General features: G+C 34.6%; 1 protein-coding gene across 14 annotated transcripts in view; it reads left to right on the top strand.

The window, feature by feature from the left end:
- Positions 1–23579, top strand: part of Heph (polypyrimidine tract-binding protein 1 heph) — a 710257-nt gene that overhangs the window by 324530 nt on the left and 362148 nt on the right. The gene's annotated exons all lie outside the window — the stretch shown is intronic.

Raw genomic sequence — 23579 nt, 5'->3', positions numbered from 1 at the left:
GACGGAGCCGTGGACGCGATAGGAGAATCTCGAGGACGCTATCGTGGTATGCAAATTTGATCGCGTTACCATTCCTCCCTCTGCTCGTCGGCGAAACAAATGTCGCGCTGTTACGCGTTTCCGTTTGGCTACGTGACCAGTTTATTGCCGCGTTACGATATTTATTTTATCGTCACGTGTGCTCGAAACTCTCGAACTTGAACCGCGTCAAACGAAACGTTTCCTGACCTCTCGGTGCAAAGGTGAACACTGCATCCGAGGAAACGGAGGGCCCAGGAATTATTTGTGTCGATCTCAGTTTCGATACCCTTTTTATTCTCACAATCTCACAATTTGTTTCAAATCATTCATTTCAAAATGACGTTTTAATACTGAAATTATCGACACTAACCCATTTCTACGGTGACAGGGTCAAATGACTTCATTTTTCTCTTTTACGAGACATTGTGCTTCTAATTTTTGCGTTATATGTACAGAAAGTCGTGTTTCGAAGTTTATTTGTAAGGTAGCTTTATCTTTTGTTATATCTCTTTTTGCATATTTCATCTTAAAGCGTGAGGTTTAAGAATCTGTACAAAAATATTCAACTTTTACTCTAAATGTGCATACTTGATACTTAAACTTCCTATAGAAAATTCACAAAGTGCAACTTGTAATTCTTAAAGATAAAACACTTTCGAAAGTGAAGTTTGTTTCAAGTTTGTTTCCAGTTATTTACGAAAAATTTATTTTCAATTAAATAAACAATTTATAGTTCAGTTTTATTGCATACTGGTCGTATGGTCAATAGGAATTGTTTAAACTTCTTTAGGTATGTAGCGTCAAAGTAAATGTCGAAATAAACATAGAAGATGGCATAAATTATAGTAGGTGGTGTAGTCATCGGATAGGGGATGAAATGCCCTTTAAAATGAGCGGTCGTACGAGTCGATAGCTTTATTAGTTCCGGAGATATAGCGATTTTAGTTTCAAGTCGCTGCGGTGGCTAGTTTCGGAGATAGGGTTTGTTTACGTTTTTGATGCGCTCGCGCGAGTTCATTCATCCCCCGCGCGCGTAGATAGTAGACAGTGCGTAGTAATTTCTTGGAAATACTACGCCGTCACTAGGTCACGAGAGTCACGTACGCGAGGTAGGTCAGCGCACGCACGTGCGACAAGGAGGTCCGACTCCGCTAGACGAAGACAGCGATAGTCGAATTAAGAAAAATACCACTTTACATAAATTACGATATTTCGAAAACGGAAAGTCCGATCGACAAAAACCAAAAACCATTTCAAAGAGGAAGGTTCACCGCTGCTAACAATTGCTTGATTATTAAAAAATCACGAGTAGTTTCGAAATTACAAGTAATTAAAGTTTTTAGTAATTTCAATGCGCGTTAGTGGGCCGCCGTAACACGCGAAACGCCATAAGCGGAGTTTTTCCAAAATTACGCTTTTATATAAATTGCGATATCTCCGAAACGGAAAGTCGGATCGACAAAAACCAAAAACCATTTCAAAGAGGAAGGTTTACCGCTGCTAACAATTGCTTAATTATTAAAAAATCACGAGTAGTTTCGAAATTACAAGTAATTAAAGTTTTTAGTAATTTCAATGCGCGTTAGTGGGCCGCCGTAACACGGGAAGCGCCATAAGCGGAGTTTTTCCAAAATTACGCTTTTATATAAATTGCGATATCTCCGAAACGGAAAGTCGTATCGACAAAAACCAAAAAACCAATTTCAAAGGGGAAGCTTCCCCGCCGCTAATAGAATTATAATTTTGAATAAAACACTAGTAGTTTCGGAGTTACACGCGTCTAAACTTTTAGTATTTTTAATACGCGTTCGTAGACGGGAAGCGCCATAAGAGAATCTTTCTAAAATCACCCCTTTACATAAATCACGATATCTCGAAAACGGGAAGTCGTATCGACAAAAACCGAAAAACCAATTTCAAAGGGGAAGCTTCCCCGCCGCTAATAGAATTATAATTTTGAATAAAACACTAGTAGTTTCGAAATTACACGCGTGCAAAGTTTGAAAGCGCCATAAGAGAATCTTTCTAAAATCACCCTTTCACATAAATCGCGATATCTCGAAAATGGAAAGTCGTATCGACAAAAACCAAAAACAACTTTCAAAGGGGAAGCTTCCCCGCTTCTAACAGTGCCCCAATTTTGAACAAAGCACGAATAGTTTTGGAGCTATACCCTCATAAAATTGTACTATTTTTAGTACCCAACTCTCGACTTGTAAATTGTAACTATCGTCAACAGGGTGACGAGAGGGTTGAAATGGAATATATTTCGTAAAAAGTGACTGTCTACTGACTGGGTTCCGGGATCTCGAAAACCCAGTTAGGGCAAAACACGCGTCACCGTGTCAGCGATGTAAATCATTAAAGCGGCTGGTTTCGGGGTGTCGAGGGTGGCCTCCGACGACAATGCCAGCGACGTTCATGTCCAGCGTGTCGAGCGTGCCAGATCCTGAGCAACGTGGCAACCACTCTCGTTGAAACGAGTTTACGGGCACAATGTATTATAGGCGTTGCGGCTTTGGGCATTCACGATAATAGGCTTGGCAACGGGACGCTCGGCGCCCATGTGCCGATGACGTCCAACGAAGACCGACGTCTCGTTTCCCTCGCATCATCTCGTCCTTCCTGTCAACGACACGGTGCTCCTCTTTTCACTAGAGGGGCTGAGGGGGTGATATTGCACCACGGGAAATCTTGACGTTGTTTTCGGATGATTGGAACACCCTGCCCGAGGAACCCCTGAACCAGAGGGACGGTAAGAATTAGGAAAATTTTGGGGCCTCAGAATTTATTCGATGCACCCTTAAAATGGGAGGTAATTCGATTTGGAAAATAAAAATTTATGCTTTGGATGTATATTAATTTTTTTTGGGGGGTCAAAATAGTTTTAGTTAGGGAAATTTGAAAGCATTAGAATTTATTCGATAGACCCTTAAAATGGGGGGTGATTCAGTTTGGAAAATCAAAATTTATGCTTTGTATGTATAATAGTTTTTTAGGGGTTTTAAGACGGTTTTAATTAGGGAAATCTTGAAGCATCAGAATTTATTCGATAGACCCTTAAAATGAGGGGTGATTCGATTTGGAATATTAAAATTTATGCTTTGGATGTATATTAATTTTTTTTGGGAGGTCAAAATAGTTTTAGTTAGGGAAATTTGAAAGCATTAGAATTTATTCGATAGACCCTTAAAATGGGGGGTGATTCGATTTGGAATATTAAAATTTATGCTTTGGATGTATATTAATTTTTTTTGGGAGGTCAAAATAGTTTTAGTTAGGGAAATTTGAAAGCATTAGAATTTATTCGATAGACCCTTAAAATGGGGGGTGATTCAGTGTGGAAAATCAAAATTTATGCTTTGTATGTATAATAGTTTTTTAGGGGTTTTAAGACGGTTTTAATTAGGGAAATCTTGAAGCATCAGAATTTATTCGATGCACCCTTAAAGTGGGAGGTAATTCGATTTGGAATATTAAAATTTATGCTTTGGATGTATATTAATTTTTTTTGGGGGGTCAAAATAGTTTTAGTTAGGGAAATTTGAATGCATTAGAATTTATTCGATGCACCCTTAAAATGGGGGATGATTCGATTTGGAAAATCAAAATTCATGCTTTGAATGTATAATAGTTTTTTAGGGGTTTTAAGACGGTTTTAATTAGGGAAATCTTGAAGCATCAGAATTTATTCGATGCACCCTTAAAATGGGGGATGATTCGATTTGGAAAATCAAAATTTATGCATTGAATATATATCAATTTTTTTGGGGGGTCGAAATAGTTTTAATCAGGGAAATTTGAATGCATCAGAGTTTATTCGATAGACCCTTAAAATGGGGGATGATTCGATTTGGAAAATCAAAATTTATGCTTTGAATGTATATTAATTTTTTTTTGGAGGGTCAAAATAGTTTTAATTAGGGAAATTTTAAAAAGCTTCCTTAAAAAGTTATTAACAATTAAATTCGAAAATTTCAAATCGTTCTGGAAAAATTATTATCGGTTGCGGGGGTCAATTACAATCATTTTTGGTCATTACACATACCTCCGAAATCTTATCTACTTTCGAGAAAAAAATTCGGGTAGGTGGTGAAATTTTTCGGCGAAAAAAAAATTTTTTGAATCATTCTAAAAAAATTATTCTCGGTTGCAGGGGTCGATTACAATCATTTTTCGTCAATAGACATACCCCCGAAATCTTACGCACTTTCGAGAAAAAAATTCATTACCGAAAATCTAATGTCTGACCATAGCGTCGATATGTTTCACTGAAATTTCATGCGAATCTTCAAAACGTCATAACTCTTGAACGGATTGGACAATTTTAATGTTTAAAAAAGCAAAATACGCGTATTTTGATGGAGAATATATAGAAATTCCAAAAATATCCGAAAAGTTATTCCTTGATCCCATAAAGTTCGAAAACCCCATAAAAGTGGTCCAGTTTTCAAACTGCTATAACTCCTACAATAGTCAATGGATTTGATTGAAATTTATTTCTAAAGTAGAGCACATGGGTACCTACAAAAATGTATTAGACAACATTTCTGTAGGATGTCAAACAAATTTATTAAAAATCAAAAACGAATTCTTAAGAAAAATCGACATGCCTAAATTTTGCGGCGAAAAAAAAAATTTCAAATCATTCAAAAAAAATTATTTTTAGTTACAGGGGCCCATTACAATGATATTTGGTCAATAGACATACCCTCGAAATCCTAACCACTTTCGAGGAAAAAATTCAAGAATGTATGATATTTTTCAACAAAATTAAAAATTTTCAAATCGTTCTAAAAAAATTATTTTTAGCTAGGAGGGTCTATAACAATAATTTTTGGTCATTAGACATACCCTTGAAATCCTACGCATTTTCGAGAAAAAAATTCATTACTGAAAATATAATTTCTGGCCAGAAATGCTTCCTCGAAATTTCATGCGAATCTTTAAAATGTCATAACTCTGGAACGGATTGACGAATTTTAATGTTTAAAAAAGCAAACGACGCGTATTTTGATAGAGAATATGTGGAAATTGTAAAAATATTCGAAAAGTTGAATCTTGACCTCGAAAAATGAGAAAAACCCCATATAAAAGGTCCAATTTTCAAACAGCCATAACTCCTACAATAGTGAATATATTTCAATGAAATTTTTTTCTAAAATAGTGCTCATGGGTACCTATAAAAAAGTATTGAACAAAATTTCTGGTACAGCGTCAAACAAAATTACTAAAAATCAAAAATTGATTTTAAAGAAAAATCGACAGGGGGTAGGTGCCTAAAGAAAAAAAAATTTTTAAATCTGTCTAAAAAAATTATTTTTAGCTAGGAGGGTCCATAACAGTAATTTTTGGTCAACAGACATACCCTCGAAATTCAACTCACTTTCCAGAAAAAAATTCGAGTAAGTTTGAAATTTTTCGTCAAAAAAAAAAAAAAAATTTTCAAATCGTTCTAAAAAAAATATTGTTGTCTATAGGGGTCAATTACAATCATTTCTCGTCATCAGACATACCCTCGAAATCCCACGCATTTTCGAGGAAAAAATTCCTTTAGGGGCAGAACTTTAAACCTCAATAACTTTTAAACAAAGCCTCCATCAACAAATTAATATTCTTGCTTTTCGTCTTGCTTAGGCCTCTAGAATCTCCCAATTAAAATTTTTCTCAGAGTAGGTCGAGCACTCTTGTATTATTTATCATTAATACGAATAATTCATTTTTAAACTCAATTTATTTCCCCTTTGTTCACAATTATGCTCATTTTTCGACGGAAGAAAGATGCTAGAACATCAATTCCAAGCCTTGTTAGCGAATCGGGGAATCCCAAATGGCGGAACGTGTCCGACGGAGGATATCACGAATAAGGGAATCGCGAGACAGACGATTCCTCCAAGTGAAATAAACGAATGCAACGAACCGTGGGGGGCGAAAAGAACGGGTTCCATTGCACCGATCCTCGAGATCGAAGGTCTTCGTTGCAATTTAAACGGATTTATGGTACCCCTGGCGCCCCCAACTCACGCCCTCGTTCCCCGGGGCCTCGAATTTCCCGTGTCTGGCGCTCCCACGCTGGAAACTTTCCTGTCATGCTCGATTGTACTGCTTTACGGTTTGTCCGCTTCCCCTACGAATTTTTAAAATCCAGAAAACTTCACCCCCCATCATTTTTTCACTTATTTCTTTCTGCAGAATATTTTCGAAATTGCCAGCTTTCGAACACATTCGAAGGTTTACTGTCTGAGAACTTGCAAGCTTTTAAAATATTTATTTTTTAATTTCTACAATTTTTAATTTAGTCAAATTGAAGCATAGTTTAGAGACATTTTTTTATTTTTGGAATTTTATAATTAGGGGGCAATTAAATGTTTTAAATTGGATTTTTGTTGGAGTGTATGTTGATTCATGTAAATATTTAATTTTCCGATTGGTTGGAATTTTTGCTCGCTTTTCTTCGCGATAATTATTCCGTCTCTGTTGCTCTTGAAAGAATTCTGTTCCATAATCCGTTATATTCTACCTCTGGGCGCATTTTTAACAATATTTTCGAGTCTCTTTGTACATTTTTCTTGCAAAGTTGGAGTTATTACGTTTTACCCTGGTCCGTTTTAAATTTCTTCTTTAATCATCGTCTGGTATTCTCTCTTTTCTTCGTCCCTCGCGCGTTCTCGCGTCTCTTTTCCATTTGTTTGTCGCAGTCTACTGTTTGCGCCTGGATCTCCGCAGTTTCAGTTTTTTCTCATCTTTCTAATTAACGATTCATTTACTCGACGCGATACTATTACACGTAACATTTTCACAAAACGTATTAATTTCTCCTAGAACGTCTTAGAAAATAATTTATTTGCCATCTATCGCTGTTAATTATATATTTATCTACTCTTTTTGCTTTGATAAATTTTTTTTTATTTCTGGATTGCCTTCTTTCGGTTTTAATAAAATTTTCTTGGACATTTTTGGCAATTTTTGGCAATTTTTTACGGAGATTTGCCATTTGCTCGACGATTATACACTTGCAATTTTCAACGTTTGGCATTTTGTGAAAAATATACACTGATTATTTAATCCTCTTTGGATATAAAAATATACAAATAACTACAGATTTAATGGTTTAATAAAAGAATAAAATTTAGTATTTGTTGATTCATTTTATAGAATTATTGAAGAATTATATTTTTAATTGAAGAATCTAGAGTAATTTTAACGGTTTGGATGGACAAAATTATTTTTAAATTGGATTAACAATGATAATTCTTCTAAATTCATAGCTTATTGTATTTTAAAATACTAATTAAGTATTATGGTGAATTTTCAACATTCATTCAATTCAACAATTCATAACAATTTGTAATGAATTTTAGTAGTGAAAAGTTACTCAATAATCAGGTGACAACAAATAATGGGGAATGAATAAAATTGACAAAAAACATATTATTCGATAAAAAATTAAAATCACCTTAATTTTTTTCAGTAGAATTGCAATTTTTTGATTCAAAAATCGATGCATATCCTCTTCAAAAAATATATTAGTAGCCTCAGCTCAAAAATAGACTAACTTAAGTTAAATTAAACTCCAAATTTCAAACAAAAATAATATAAAAATGCCAAAAAATTAATAAATACTGCAATATTCTCGATTTCCACTGTCTAGAAAAGTTTGAAATGTCATAACTCTGGAATGAATTGACGAATTTTAATGTTTAAAAAAGCAAACGACGCGTATTTTAATGGAGAATATGTAGAAATTGTAAAAATATTCGAAAAGTTGATTCTTGACCCCGAAAAATGATAAAAACCCCATATAAATGGTCCAATTTTCAAACAGCCATAACTCCTACAATAGTGAATATATTTTAATGAAACTTTTCTCTGAAGTAGAGCTCATAGGTACCTATAAAAAAGTATTGAACAAAATTTCTGTACAGCGTCAACCACAATTATTAAAAATCAAAAACTGATTTTTAAGAAAATTGACAAAATACACTTTATTCGATAAAAAAAATTAAGGATCACCTTAAAATTAAAATCACCTTAATTTTTGTAGTAAAATTGCAATTGTTTATTTCATAAATCGATGCATATTCTCTTTTAAAAATATATTAGTAGCCTCAGCTCAAAAATTGACTAATTTAAATTAAATTAAACCCCAAATTTCAAACAAAAATAACGAAAAATGCCACAAAAATTTTCCCAATAAAAGTTACTCAATAATCACGTTACAACAAATAATAGTAAATGAATAAAATTGCCAAAAAACATTTTATACGATACAAAAATTAAGATCACCTCAAAATTAAAATCACTTTAATTTTTTCCAGAAAAATTGCAATTTTTTGATTCAAAAATCGATGCATATCCTCTTCAAACAATTTATTGGTAGCCTCAGCTCAAAAATAGACTTAAATTAAATTAAATTAAACCTCAAATTTCGAACGAAAATAACATAAAAATGCCATAAAAATTTCCCCAATAAAAGTTACTCAATAATCACGTAACAACAAATAATGGTAAATGAATAAAATTGCCAAAAAACATTTTATTCGATACAAAAATTAAGATCACCTCAAAATTAAAATTACGTTAATTTTTTTCAGTAAAATTGCAATTTTTTGATTCAAAAATCGATGCATATCCTCTTCAAAAAACACAATATTACTAGCCTCAGCTAAAAAATAAACTAACATAAATTAAACCCCAAATTTCAAACAAAAATAATATAAAAATGCCACAAAAATTTCCCCAATAAAAGTTACTCAATAATCACGTAACAACAAATAATGGTAAATGGACAAAATTGACAAAAAACATATTCGATAAAAAATTAAAATCCCCTTACTTTTAAATTAAAATAAAATTGCAATTTTTTTCTTTAAAAAAATCGATGCATATCCTCTTCAAAAAACACAATATTACTAGCCTCAGCTAAAAGAAAAACTAACTCAAATTAAAGCACCAAATTTCAAACAAAAATAACGTAAAAATGCCACAAAAATTTCCCCAATAAAAGTTACTCAATAATCACGTTACAACAAATAATAATAAATGAATAAAATTGCCAAAAAACATTTTATTCAATAAAAAAATAAAGATCACCTCAAAATTAAAATCACTTTAATTTTTTCCAGAAAAATTGCAATTATTTAATTCAAAAATCGATGCATATCCTCTTCAAAAAACACAATATTACTAGCCTCAGCTAAAAAAAAACTAACTCAAATTAAACCCCAAATTTCAAACAAAAATAATATAAAAACGCCAGAAAATTAATACCAAAATAAATACTACAATATTCTCGGTTTCCACCGTCCAGAAAAGTTTCACTTTACTTTCCCCCCCACTGTTGTTCCCCTTCTTTGGCATCCATTGTTCCCAGTGGCTTTCTTTCGTCCACCCAGGCACCTTAGCCCGTAAGTTTTTCCGCGAAAGGGAGTCAACTTGCGGTAAAATGACGCGGGGACCTCGAGGCGCAAACAGTTTCCACTTTTCCGCGAGAAATTCGCGGTATTATCATGAGCAAATTTGACTTTCCACCTCCCCCTCCCATCTTGTCTATGGGTCTCTCTCGCGCGTAGTTCGCGGTATAACCAACGGCTGCTCGACTCCCAGGGGGACCAACCCACGTGCATCATCCGCCTTTTCAGCATCCGCTTCCAAACCACTTCGGGATTGACTATGCATCAGCCGAATTCCGGGCTGGCAATTCCGTCTACGCTCGGATTCCGGCGCAACCGACCGAAAAACTCGAGTCGAGTATGTTACGAACTTTCTTTATTCTTATTCCGTCGCTCCCCCCGGCCGATCCTCGTCCGCGGAGCGCTCTGAGCACCGTTGCGGGACGTTCGAACCACCCCCTGCACGGTTTCGACGGTTAATCTTGGGAGAAAAATACGGTTTTGGGGTCGAGTGTGTTGTATAGTTATTATTTTTGATTATTAAGTGTTGAAATTGAGGCTTGAAAGCTGTTTGGGGGGATTTCATTGCTTTGGGGGATGATTTTTTATTAGGTATTTCAAACGATTTCAGAGGATGGTTGGTCTAAACTTCGTTTTTAAAAAAAAAGAAAAAATATACATTATGTGTATTAAACAAATATGTAATATATATTTTGGTCATTTAATTTTCGAAAAAAATATTCCTTTGGGGTCGAGTGTGTTGTATAGTTATTATTTTTGATTATTAAGTGTTGAAATTGAGGCTTGAAAGCTGTTTGGGGGGATTTCATTGCTTTGGGGGATGATTTTTTATTTGGTATTTGGAACGATTTCAGGGGATGGTTCGTTCTCAAAAAAAAAATATATATGTGTATTAAAAAGACGTGGAATGTATATTTTGGTCATTTAATTTGCTAAAAAAATATTCCTTTGGGGTCAAGTGTGTTGTATAGTTATTATTTTTGATTATTAAGTGTTGAAATTGAGGCTTGAAAGCTGTTTGGGGGGATTTCATTGCTTTGGGGGATGATTTTTTATTTGGTATTTGGAACGATTTCAGGGGATGGTTCCTTCTCAAAAAAAAAATATATATGTGTATTAAAAAGACGTGGAATGTATATTTTGGTCATTCAATTTTCGATGTAAAAATGTTCCTTTGGGTTCGATTGTATTGTATACTTATTATTTTGGGTCGTTAAACATTGAAATTAAGGGTTAAAAATTGTTTGGGGAATTTCATTGCTTTGGGGGATGATTTTTTATTAGGTATTTCAAACGATTTCAGAGGATGGTTGGTCTAAATTTCGTTCTCAAAGAAAAACAAAAATATACATTATGTGTATTAAAAAAATATGGAATATATATTTTGGTCATTTAATTTGCTAAAAAAATATTCCTTTGGGGTCAAGTGTGTCGTACAGTTATTATTTTTGATTATTAAGTGTTGAAATTGAGGCTTGAAAGCTGTTTGGGGGGATTTCATTGCTTTGGGGGATAATTTTTTATTAGGTATTTGGAACGATTTCAGGGGATGGTTGGTCTAAACTTCGTTCTTAAAAAAAAAGAAAAAATATACATTATGTGTATTAAAAAAATATGGAATATATATTTTGGTCATTTAATTTTCGAAAAAAATATTCCTTTGGGGTCGAGTGTGTTGTATAGTTATTATTTTTGATTATTAAGTGTTGAAATTGAGGCTTGAAAGCTGTTTGGGGGGATTTCATTGCTTTGGGGGATGATTTTTTATTTGGTATTTGGAACGATTTCAGGGGATGGTTCGTTCTCAAAAAAAAAATATATATGTGTATTAAAAAGACGTGGAATGTATATTTTGGTCATTTAATTTGCTAAAAAAATATTCCTTTGGGGTCAAGTGTGTTGTATAGTTATTATTTTTGATTATTAAGTGTTGAAATTGAGGCTTGAAAGTTGTTTGGGGGAATTTCATTGCTTTGGGGGATGATTTTTTATTTGGTATTTGGAACGATTTCAGGGGATGGTTCGTTCTCAAAAAAAAAAATATATATGTGTATTAAAAAGACGTGGAATGTATATTTTGGTCATTCAATTTTCGAAGTAAAAATGTTCCTTTGGGTTCGATTGTATTGTATACTTATTATTTTGGGTCTTTAAACATTGAAATTAAGGGTTAAAAATTGTTTGGGGAATTTCATTGCTTTGGGGGATGATTTTTTATTTGGTATTTTAAACGATTTCAGAGGATGGTTGGTCTAAATTTCGTTCTCAAAGAAAAACAAAAATATACATTGTGTGTATTAAAAAGACGTGGAATGTATATTTTGGTCATTCAATTTTCGAAGTAAAAATGTTCCTTTGGGTTCGATTGTATTGTATACTTATTATTTTGGGTCGTTAAACATTGAAATTAAGGGTTAAAAATTGTTTGAGGGATTTCATTGCTTTGGGGGATGATTTTTTATTAGGTATTTCAAACGATTTCAGAGGATGGTTGGTCTAAACTTTGTTCTTAAAAAAAAAGGAAAAATATACATTATGTGTATTAAAAAGACATGGAATATATATTTTGGTCATTTAATTTTCGAAGTAAAAATATTCCTTTTGGGTTCGATTGTATTGTATACTTATTATTTTGTGTCGTAATATTAAAACTAAGGCTTAGAAATCATTTAAGGAATTTTATTGTCACGTGTGACGATCTTTTATTAATAATTTAAAACGATTTCAAAAGAAGATTGGCCTCAACTTCAAAAGACGAAAAATTTTAATAGGAGATTCTACAGCCCAAAATAAGACGAAAATGAAGAATAGCAATTTGTTAATTGAGGCTTCTTTAAGCAGTTATTAACGTTTAAAGTTCCTTCTGTAGAACTGCAATCACGCTGAGTGAGCGCCACTATCACGCGCTACAGACGGCACTTTAAACGTTAATAACTTTTTAACGAAGCCTCCATCAACAAATTGTTACTCTTTATTTTCGTCTTATTTTGATCTCTAGAATCTCTCATTAAAATTTCCCCCCTGTACGAAGTCTTATATTTATTATTTCCTGTCGTTTCGCGCGACGATTTTTCATTAATTATTTGAAACGATCGCAGCGTAGCCTGTCGCTGTTAGGATGGCTGGCCTGGGCGCGATTCGTCGTTAAAAAACGTAAAAAAAAAATGGAAAAAAAAAATACACAGAACTCAAAGGACGTGGAAACAGCGCGTAATTTTGAGATGGACAGGCACGTCCGGGACACGTTTCGCAGGTGGAACGAATTCGTTCGATCGGCCGGTTTTGATGGAAATTGAAACGACGATCGAACGCCAATTAAACGCGTAGAAGGCGTACAATTCAGAGTCGCCAATCGAACGACATTGACACTTCAATTTCACTAATTTTGTTATGGTTCGCCAGTCGCGAATGTTTATTAATTGTGGCCCCGTTACGCGAAACGATCTGCCTTTTGCGTTGGGGGGAACAGGGTGGAGGGGGGCGTGTAATTGAGGTTGTCGTTCCGTTCGCCTCGTTTCACCCCCTCCCTCCTCCCCCGGAAACTATTTTTCAGTTGGTACGTTTCCCTCGCGCCAGAGAGCTGTTTAAAAGTTAGCTTTACGGAGTTTCGAAAAGCCCCGTGCCCCTTTTAGTTGGAAAATATTGATGTGACATTAACTCGTTCAAGTTTCTGTTTTTTAGATTTGTTTTTTTATCATTCGAAAATACTTGTATCGTTAATTACGAAAGCGAATAGAAATTTATTGCAATTTCATGTTCGACATTTTTCACGAGACGTTCGATAAACCATTTTATTTATTTCAATTCGTGGACAGACACGAAATAAAATTCCTATCAAGTTTGCAAGGGTTGTGTGTATTATTTAAAATATAAAGAGTACAGTTTGCAGTGTTTAAACATGGACGAATTAATTTTTTAAACACAGAGTTTATTTGTTATTATTAGACTCTGTGGATGTTCATGCAAATTCATAGTTTTATTAATAGAATTTATGAAATTGGAGCTCCATAAATATTTGCAGTATAGTTATAGCTATTTGGCTGTATCAACCCCTAAATATAATAATTCCTATCTTATTTATTTCTCACATTGTAGCAAATATTAGGTGCATTTTGTAGTTTTTTAAGAATAAAAATTTCCCATCAGTGCATAAATATTTGCAGTATAGTTATAGCTATTTGGTAGTATCAACCCCTAAATATAATAATCCGTATCTTATTTATTTCTCACATTTTTTTTTGCAAATATTAACTGCATTCTGTAGCTTTTTGAGAATAAAAATTTCCCATAAATGTATAAATATCTGCAGTCTAAGTTATAGTTATTTGGACGTTTGGAATCACTGTTTATGGTTGCCAGAGGAATCTCAGAATTCTCAGAGAACCCTTCCCCTGCAATGCAAACTAAACACGCCTACGTTTACTCGTCAATCGTTTACAAACACATCCGCCTCCATCACTGCTACACGGAATAGACACTCCCGGGTTTGCCTATCAATTCCTAACAAACAAACTTGTAGAAAGGTACCAACACGAGAACACTTTAACACGTTGGCTACAATGCCTTAGTTAAATGGCGATTTGTCACTCAGAGTAAATTTTATTTGAGAATTTTTAAATTCTTTTGTAACGTGTATTTAGTATTTTTGTTAATGTGTATTATTTACGTGAATTAAATTGAATTTACGTCTCTATTACTATATTTCTATTTCAATATTTTTTTAGTATTTTTTTTAGTATTTTTTTAAATTTTTATTAGTATTTTTTTATTTTAATTTAGCTGTACAAATTTCTAAAGAAGTGCATTGTCCATAAAAATGTATAATTCAATAATAATCGAATCCATGTGTAATGAGTACTTTTGTATTTATATGTCTATAGTATAATTTTGAATTATTTTAGTATTTTTTAATTTGTTTTATTTATAAAAATGTCTGAAAATAGGCACTGCCCATTAAAATCTATTATTTATATGAATTAAATTGAATTTACGTGTCTATTACTATATTTCTTATTTCAGTATTTTTTTAGTATTTTCTTTTATTTTTATTAGTATTTTTTTATTTTAATTTGGCTGTACAAATTTCTAAAGAAGTGCATTGTCCATTAAAATGTATAATTCAATAATAATCGAATCCATGTGTAATGAGTACTTTTGTATTTATATGTCTATAGTATATTTTTGATTAATTTTAGTATTTTTTATTTTGTTTTAGCTGCATAAATTTCTCAAAAAAGGCACTGGCCATTAAAATCTATTATTTACATGAATTAAATTGAATTTACGTGTCTATTACTATATTTCTTATTTTAGTATTTTTTTTTAGTATTTTTTTATTTTGTTTTAGCTGCATAAATTTCTAATAAAAGTGCATTGCCCATTAAAATGTATAATTCAATAATAATCGAATACATGTGTAATGAGTACTTTTGTATTTACATGTCTATAGTATATTTTTGATTAATTTTAGTATTTTTTATTTTGTTTTATTTATAAAAATGTCTAAAAATAGGCACTGCCCATTAAAATCTATTATTCAATAATAATTGAATCCATGTGTAATGAGTACTTTTGTATTTATATATCTATAGTATATTTTTGATTAATTTTAGTATTTTTTTATTTTGTTTTAGCTGTACAAATTTCTAAAAATAGGCACTGGCCATTAAAATCTATTATTTACATGAATTAAATTGAATTTACGTGTCTATTTCTTATTTTAGTATTTTTTTATTTTGTTTTAGCTGTACAAATTTCTAAAAAAAGTGCATTGTCCATTAAAATCTATTATTCAATAATAATCAAATACATGTATAATCGTAATTTTTGTACTTACATATCCATAGTATATTTTTGATTAATTTTAGTATTTTTTATTTTATTTTAGCTGCATAAATTTCTAAAAAAGTGCATTGTCCATTAAAATGTATAATTCAATAATAATCGAATACATATATAATCGTAATTTTTGTACTTACATATCTATAGTATATTTTTGATTAATTTTAGTATTTTTTATTTTGTTTTATTTACAAAAATTTCTAAAAATAGGCATTGCCCATTAAAATCTATTATTCAATAATAATCAAATACATGTACAATCGTAATTTTTGTACTTACATATCTATAGTATATTTTTGATTAATTTTAGTATTTTTTACTTTATTTTAGCTGCATAAATTTCCAAAAAAAAGGGCATTGCTCTATCTTCTATTTATTTTGTTTTAACTGTATAAATTTCTAAAAAAGGGTTGATTATTATTCAACAACAATAATAAATAATTACTAACACATTGGTGCCCCACATCCATCACGAATACATATTTTCCACATGGTCCAAAGAAATTCGTTTTCTCGAACGCGTCGCCATTGAAATCGAACGAGACGGTAGCTCCGATATCCCCGTTTCTCTTATTTTCTTATTACTTCCCCCCAGGATGACAGATGCTCTCGATGTTGCTCTCTTTTCGACGAGGACCCGGGGAATCCAAGAAATTCACGCTCGCGGAAACGGGGTCCCGTCGAGCCGGGGATATATCCGCTTATCCCAGCAAAAGTGGCGGAACGAAGGGCGAAAAAGGGGGCTTTGGAAATTTACGCGCGACGGATTTTGCTGCTCGTTTGCGCGTCCCGGTCCTACGGAAGTCGAAGGTCCCTGGAGCGTGCGAATCGAGATATCTCGATTAGATAGCTGATCCGCCGTGGCTCAAACCGACCGGAAGCGTATTTTTCTTCCCGCGTTCCGTTCCACGATAACACTGTCGAAGGACAGTGTCGTTAAAAATACACCGATCCGCTTCGATTAGCCGACTTTTTAATCCACGGAACTCCCTTTGGTACTCGAAAGTATAATAAACTGGACTGGAAGACATTTTCGACAATTGAGAATTTTTTGAAAAAATTCAGGTTAAGTTTGTGAACTTGAGGATCTTCGTTTGGGGGATTATTTATCTCCAGGAATTATTTAACCCGAAAAATAATTGTTTACTTATAGGTGTAATTGTTTGAAAATTTGTGTAATCTTCTGTTTGTTGGTTTGATTCGGTTTCTATTTGTGTTTAAATATTCAAACTGCTCTTAGATTATTCTATAAACGATCTACAGCAAATCTCAAACTTAAGCAAGCACTGTTCCAAATCTCAAAAGCATATAACATCGTCAAACGTAGTCAAACATCGTCAAACATTGTTAAAATACACATAAGACGGGTGCATATCACAATATTCGGTTCCAATCTGTATTTAAATATTCAAATTACATGTAAATTATTGTATCACCAACCTAAATTGAACCTCAAACTTAATCAAACATCGTCAAACTGCATATAAAACGAGTGCATATCACAATATTCGGTTCCAATGTGTATTTAAATATCCAAATTGCTCTTAGATTACCCTATAATCAATCTACATCAAACCTCAAACTTAAGCAAACACTGTTCCAAATCTCAAAAGCATATAACATCGTCAAACGTAGTCAAACATCGTCAAACATTGTCAAAATACATATAAAATGACTGCAGATCGCAATATTCAATTCCAATATCTATTTGAATATTCAAAGTACGTGTAAATTATTGTATAATCAACCTAAATCGAATCTCAAACTTAACCAAACCCACTTCTAAATTTCAATAGCATATAACATCGTTAAACATAGTCAAACATCGTCAAATATTGTCAAAATACATATAAAACGAGTACATATCACAATATTAGTTTCCAATATCTATTTGAATATTCAAATTACATGCAAATTATTGCATAATCAACCTAAATTGACCCTGAAACTTAATCAAACATCGTCAAACTACATATAAGACGAGTACATATCACAATATTCGGTTCCAATGTATACTTAAATATTCAAACTGCTCTTAGATTACCCTATAATCACTCTATATCAAATCTCAAACTTAATTAAACACTGTTCCAAATCTCAAAAGCATATAACATCGTCAAACATCATCAAACATCGTCAAATATAGACAAATTATTTATAAAACAATTGCATATGACAATATTCGATTCCAATATCTAGTTGAATATTCAAATTACATGTAAATTATTGTATAACCAACCTAAATTGAACCTCAAACTTAATCAAACATCGTCAAACTACATATAAGCCAAACACATATCACAATATTCGGTTCCAATGTATACTTAGATATTCAAAGTGCTCTTAGATTACCCTATAATCAATCTACATCCAACCTCAAACTTAACCAACCACTGTGTTCAATCTCAAAAGCACACAACACCATCAAACATCGTCAAACGTTGTCAAACTACATATAGAACCAGTGCATATCACAATATTCGATACCAATCTATATTTAAATATTCAAACTGCTCTTAGATTACTCTATAAACAATCTACATTCAACCTCAAACTTAACCAAGCACTGTTCCAAATCTCAAAAGCATATAACATCGTCAAACATCGTCAAACGTTATCAAAATACATATAAAATAAGTACGTATCATAATATTCGGTTCCAATATCTATTTGAATATTCAAATTACATGTAAATTATTGTATAACCACCCTAAATTGAACCTCAAACTTAATCAAACATCGTCAAACTACATATACGCCAAGCACATATCACAATATTCGGTTTCCATGTATACTTAAATATTTAAACTGCTCTTAGATTACCCTATAATCAATCTACATCGAACCTCAAACTTAACCAACCATTGTGTCCAATCTCAAAAGCACACAACACCATCAAACATCGTCAAACGTTGTCAAACATCGTCAAACTACATATAAAACCAGTGCATACCACAATATTTGATTGTAATATCTATTTGAACATTGAAATTACATGTAAATTATTGTATAACCAACCTAAATTGAACCTCAAACTTAATCAAACATCATCAAACTACGTATAAGCCAAGTACATATCACAATATTCGGTTCCAATCTGTATTTAAATATTCAAACTGCTCTTAGATTACCCTATAATCAATCTACATCGAACCTCAAACTTAACCAACCACTGTGTCCAATCTCAAAAGCACACAACACCATCAAACATCGTCAAACATCATCAAACATCGTCAAACATCGTCAAACTACATATAAAACAATTGCACATGACAATATTCGGTTCCAATACTCCAATATTCAACCCACAATCAATCTACCCCGAATCTCAAACCTGCCCCATTCAAAATCCAAAAAGCACAAAAATAATCCTCCCCTCGAATCCCAAGCGAATCGCCGAAGAAAGGAGCGATCGAAGGAACACAGCTGCGCGGATTTCCGTCGCGAGAACGTCCTCTATCTGTTCGAAGTCTGAAAGTTTCCCCGCCGTCCGAAAGGAGTCCAGCATTTGAAAGGATTAATACCGGGGGTATTCGCGGCGGCATTTACGGTGCCATGAAAGCGGACTAATCTCGTTGAAGCGGGGAGAAAAATTCCTCTCGTTCTCGGGGTCACGCAGCCGGGAGTAATTCCGAGAATGGAGCAACACCGTTTTAAACATTAATCGTACGACGCGATTGCATTTTTTCCTGGGAAACCCCCCCACCTCGGGGCGCCCCTTCGACGATCCGAGGGTCCGGATTGGCCACGGTAACGCGATTAGGCCGCCTCCGGTCCCTCTCCGGAGTCCCGGAAGCGATTCCCAGCCAAAAGGAGAGCCTCCCTCGAGATTACACCCCTCCATGAATGGTCTTCGTCTTCAATTTCGTGCAGTGCTATTCCAAAATCACCTGGAAACACCTCCTCCATTATTCATCGCGATAGTTCAGCTTTTTGGTCAAAATGATTCAGTAATTCGTAAATAATTTACATAGTTTTCATTTTGTTTCAGCTGAGAGGGCATTTTTCATTTCAAACAAATAGATTGTCCTAAATCATGGACACTGTGAGACGATCTTTTTTAAACCCGACTGTGTTTGACTCTGTCTGACTCTGTTTGACTATTTCTGACTGTGTTTGACTCTGTCTGACTATATCTGACTCTGTCTGACTCTATCTGACTCTGTCTGACTATGTTTGACCTATGTCTGACTCTGTCTGACTCTATCTGACTCTGTTTGACTATTTCTGACTCTGTTTGACTCTGTCTGACTATATCTGACTCTGTCTGACTCTGTCTGACTCTATCTGACTCTATCTGACTCTGTCTGACTATGTTTGACCTATGTCTGACTCTGTCTGACTCTGTCTGACTATGTTTGACCTATGTCTGACTCTATCTGACTCTGTCTGACTCTGTCTGACTCTATCTGACTCTGTCTGACTATATCTGACTATATCTGACTATGTTTGACTACCTTTGAGGGCATGCAGAGCCTCCAATTTCAGCTCTTTCTTGCCCAAAAAATTTTGAGACGTCCCTTCAACATCCACAAATAAACCTTGTAAATTTGACTGCAGAAGGTCTCATAGTTCGTTTGCAAAAAATTTTCGAATGCACCAGACTCGAGATAGCGACGATAGTATCGATTTCCAATATAGCCGCGACAGTTTCGTAAATATGCGGTAATTCGAACTCGACCAAGGGATTTTCTAATTAATATAACGCGGTTCGAAGTTCAGGAACAAGCCTTTCGAGCTCCGGGCAAGTTTTCCCGCGCAAAACAGAGAATCATCGACGGCGTCTAGCGACGTAATCAGCAGAAAGGACGCCACTTGGCCCCCTCCTAGGCGCCCTGATAAATCTATAAACGTCGACGCTGTTTTGTCCATCTGCATCCCCTTCGCTGGCAGTTTCTCAGACTCCGCGAGACCACTCACGGATTCCTCTAATGGACTTTCGGGAAATTAGATCATACGTCACGTAGAAAGCCGGTATTAATATCGTCTCCGGAGTTTTCGTTATCCTCTGAGACCGCTTGGGAACCCACAGTTCGAGGGGAAAATTACGCTACACGACTTGAACTTTTACTCGCTGATCTCCCTTCGTGCGTCGCGAGCTCCATTTTGCGATGCACGACCTCCCCCCACGCGTAATTACATTTTCAATTTTTTAGTGCTGCCGTTACTTTCATTATCGGTTACTGTAGATCGAGAATAGATAGATTAGATCTTTGGTAAGGGGTAGTCAGGCATAGTCAGACATAGAGTCAGTCAGGGCCATGCATAGAGTCAGTCATGGCCATGCATAGAGTCAGTCATGGCCTTGAATAGTCAGTCTTTGCCTTGAATTGTCAGTCACGCCCTTGAATAGTCAGTCATGGCCATGCAAAGAGTCAGTCATGGTCTTGAATAGTCAGTCATGGTCTTGAATAATCAGTCTTTGCCTTGAATAGTCAGTGATAGCCATGCATAGAGGCAGTTATGGCCTTGAATAGTGAGTCATGGCCTTGAATAGTCAGTCATGGCCATGCACAGTCAGTCATGGTCTTAAATAGTCAGTCTTTGCCTTCAATAGTCAGTGATAGCCATGCATAGAGGCAGTCATGGCCTTGAATAGTGAGTCATGGCCTTGAATAGAGAGTCATGGCATTGAATAGTGAGTCATGGCCTTGAATAGTGAGTCATGGCCTTGAATAGTGAGTCATGGCCATGCATAGAGTCAATCATGGTCTTGAATAGTCAGTCTTTGCCTTGAATAGTCAGTGATAGCCATGCATAGAGGCAGTCATGGCCTTAAATAGTGAGTCATGGCCTTGAATAGTCATTCATGGTCTTGAATAGTCAGTCTTTGCCTTGAATAGTCAGTCATGGTCTTGAATAGTCAGTCATGGCCATGTATAGAGGCAGTTATGGCCATGCATAGTCAGTTATGGCCATGAATGGTCAGTTATGGCCATGAATGGTCAGTTATGGTCATGAATAGTCAGTCATGGCCATGAATAATCAGTCATGGCCATGAATAATCAGTCATGGACTTGAATAGTCAGTCATGGCCATGCATAGAGTCAGTCATGGTCTTGAATAGTCAGTCTTTGCCTTCAATAGTCAGTGATAGCCATGCATAGAGGCAGTCATGGCTTTGAATAGTCATTCATGGTCTTGAATAGTCAGTCTTTGCCTTGTATAGTCAGTCATGGCCATGAATAGTCAGTCATGGCCATGCATAGAGTCAGTCATGGCCATGCACAGTCAGTCATAGTCAGGCATAGTCAAACATAGACTTTCCACATATATTTTCCAAACTACATTCAAACTCTAAGCATATGCAAACAAAATTCAATGTTTTTTTAGCCCCATACTAAAATTTAAACATTCTCGTGAAACCTATGATACAAGTAGCGTCGATTATCGAAATTTAAGAATGTTTAGTGGAATATTTTGAACCTAGAGATCTTCTTCTCCCGAGTAATTGGGGTCCCAGAGAATTTGTGAAATGAAATTGAAAATATGGCTAATTTTAATTTCAGCCATTATTCGTGCCCGTGATAATGGGAGGTTATGTTCCGTCGCAGAAATCTTTCGGTGGTTTCCAGCAAACTGAAGACCGCGTCTGACGATAGAAACTGGCACGCAGAAATGCCACGAGCGATCGCTGCATTGTTTCGGGGTTTAGTCGTTAACCCTCCCTGCCGGAACTTTGCGTCGAAACAGTATCCATTTAGACCACCGCCATTATCTCTTCTCTGTTGTCCCTTGGTGCTTTACCGTTTCGATAACGCTGCACACGGGTACTCGTCACTCGATATTTTCCGGGTTTTCTTCCACGAAATTGTCGAGATTTAATTATTATTTTTGAATTAATCTCACCCCTGTATTATTTTTTTTTTCTGGAAACGTTTTATAGTGTTCTATGATCGATAGGATAGTGTATACCAATTCTTCAACGAAAGAAAATGATTGTAATTGATGCCTGGAACCAAAAATAATTTTTTTAGACGGATTTGAAATTTTTTAATTTTGTCGAAAATTTTCACATTTACTCGAATTTTTTTCTCGGAAGTGGTTAGGATTTCGAGGATATTTCTATCCACCAAATATCATTGTAATGGGCCCCTGCAACTGAAAATAATTTTTTCGGAGCCGATTTGAAATTTTTTTTCCGTCGAAAAATTTAGGCACCTATCCCCTGTCGATTTTCCCTAAAAATTCGTTTTTGATTTTTAATACTTCCGCTTGACGTCCTACAGAAAAGTTGTTTAATACTTTTTTGTAGGTACCTATGAGCTCTACTTCAGAGAAAAGTTTCATTAAAATATATTCACTATTGTAGGAATTATGGCTGTTTGAAAATTGGGCCATTTTTATGGGGTTTTTCTCATTTTTCGGGGTCAAGAATCAACTTTTCGAATATTTTTGCAATTTCTACATATTCTCCATCAAAATACGCGTAGTTTGGCTTTTTAAACATTAAAATCGTCCAATCCGTTCAGGAGTTATGGCGTTTTAAAGATTCGCATGAAAATTCAGTGAAACATATCGATGGTATGGTCAGACATTAGATTTTCGGTAATGAATTTTTTTCTCAAGAATGCGTAGGATTTCGGGAGTATGTGTAATGACCAAAAATGATTGTAATTCACCCCTGCAACTGAAAATAATTTTTTCGGAGCGATTTGAAATTTTTCAATTCCGCCGAAAAATTTAGGCACCTGCCCCCTGTCGATTTTCCCTAAAAATTCGTTTTTGATTTTTAATACTTCCGCTTGGCGTCCTACAGAAAAGTTGTTTAATACTTTTTTGTAGGTACCTATGGGCTCTACTTCAGAAAAAAATTTCATTGAAATATATCCACTATTATAGGACTTATGGCTGTCTGAAAATTGGACCATTTTTATGGGATTTTTCTAACATTGAAATGAACTTTTGGAGTGCAAAGAACTTGGGGATTCAGCCAAGAACCTCACAAAGTAAACAAAGTACCTGACCAATTTACAGATGCCTAGCGAGGAAGCATCCATAATATTATTAATAAGCTGAAACAATTCCCCCAGCTAGTAACTTCAATTTGAAAGAAAAAAAACTGCTCATAAACCCCCCTATAGCGCGAATCAGCCTTCACCTACGCAATCGATGTCGCTGAAGCACACGGATGAATTTGGATACTGTACCGTCTGATAATCTCGCGGGAACCAAAATTAGCTCCCGTTTATCTCGGCATCCATTAATTAACGCCAGGAAATAGACAGTTGACGGTTAAATTTTTCGACCAAAAATTAATTACTCCCCGAGTCCGGTAATCCTGCAAGGACACCCTTCCAGGTG

Source organism: Colletes latitarsis, chromosome 13 (genome assembly GCF_051014445.1).
Source record: "Colletes latitarsis isolate SP2378_abdomen chromosome 13, iyColLati1, whole genome shotgun sequence".
Taxonomy (NCBI): domain Eukaryota; kingdom Metazoa; phylum Arthropoda; class Insecta; order Hymenoptera; family Colletidae; genus Colletes; species Colletes latitarsis.
Note: the sequence above shows the minus strand (reverse complement) of the source record. Positions and strands in the feature narration are given on the sequence as shown.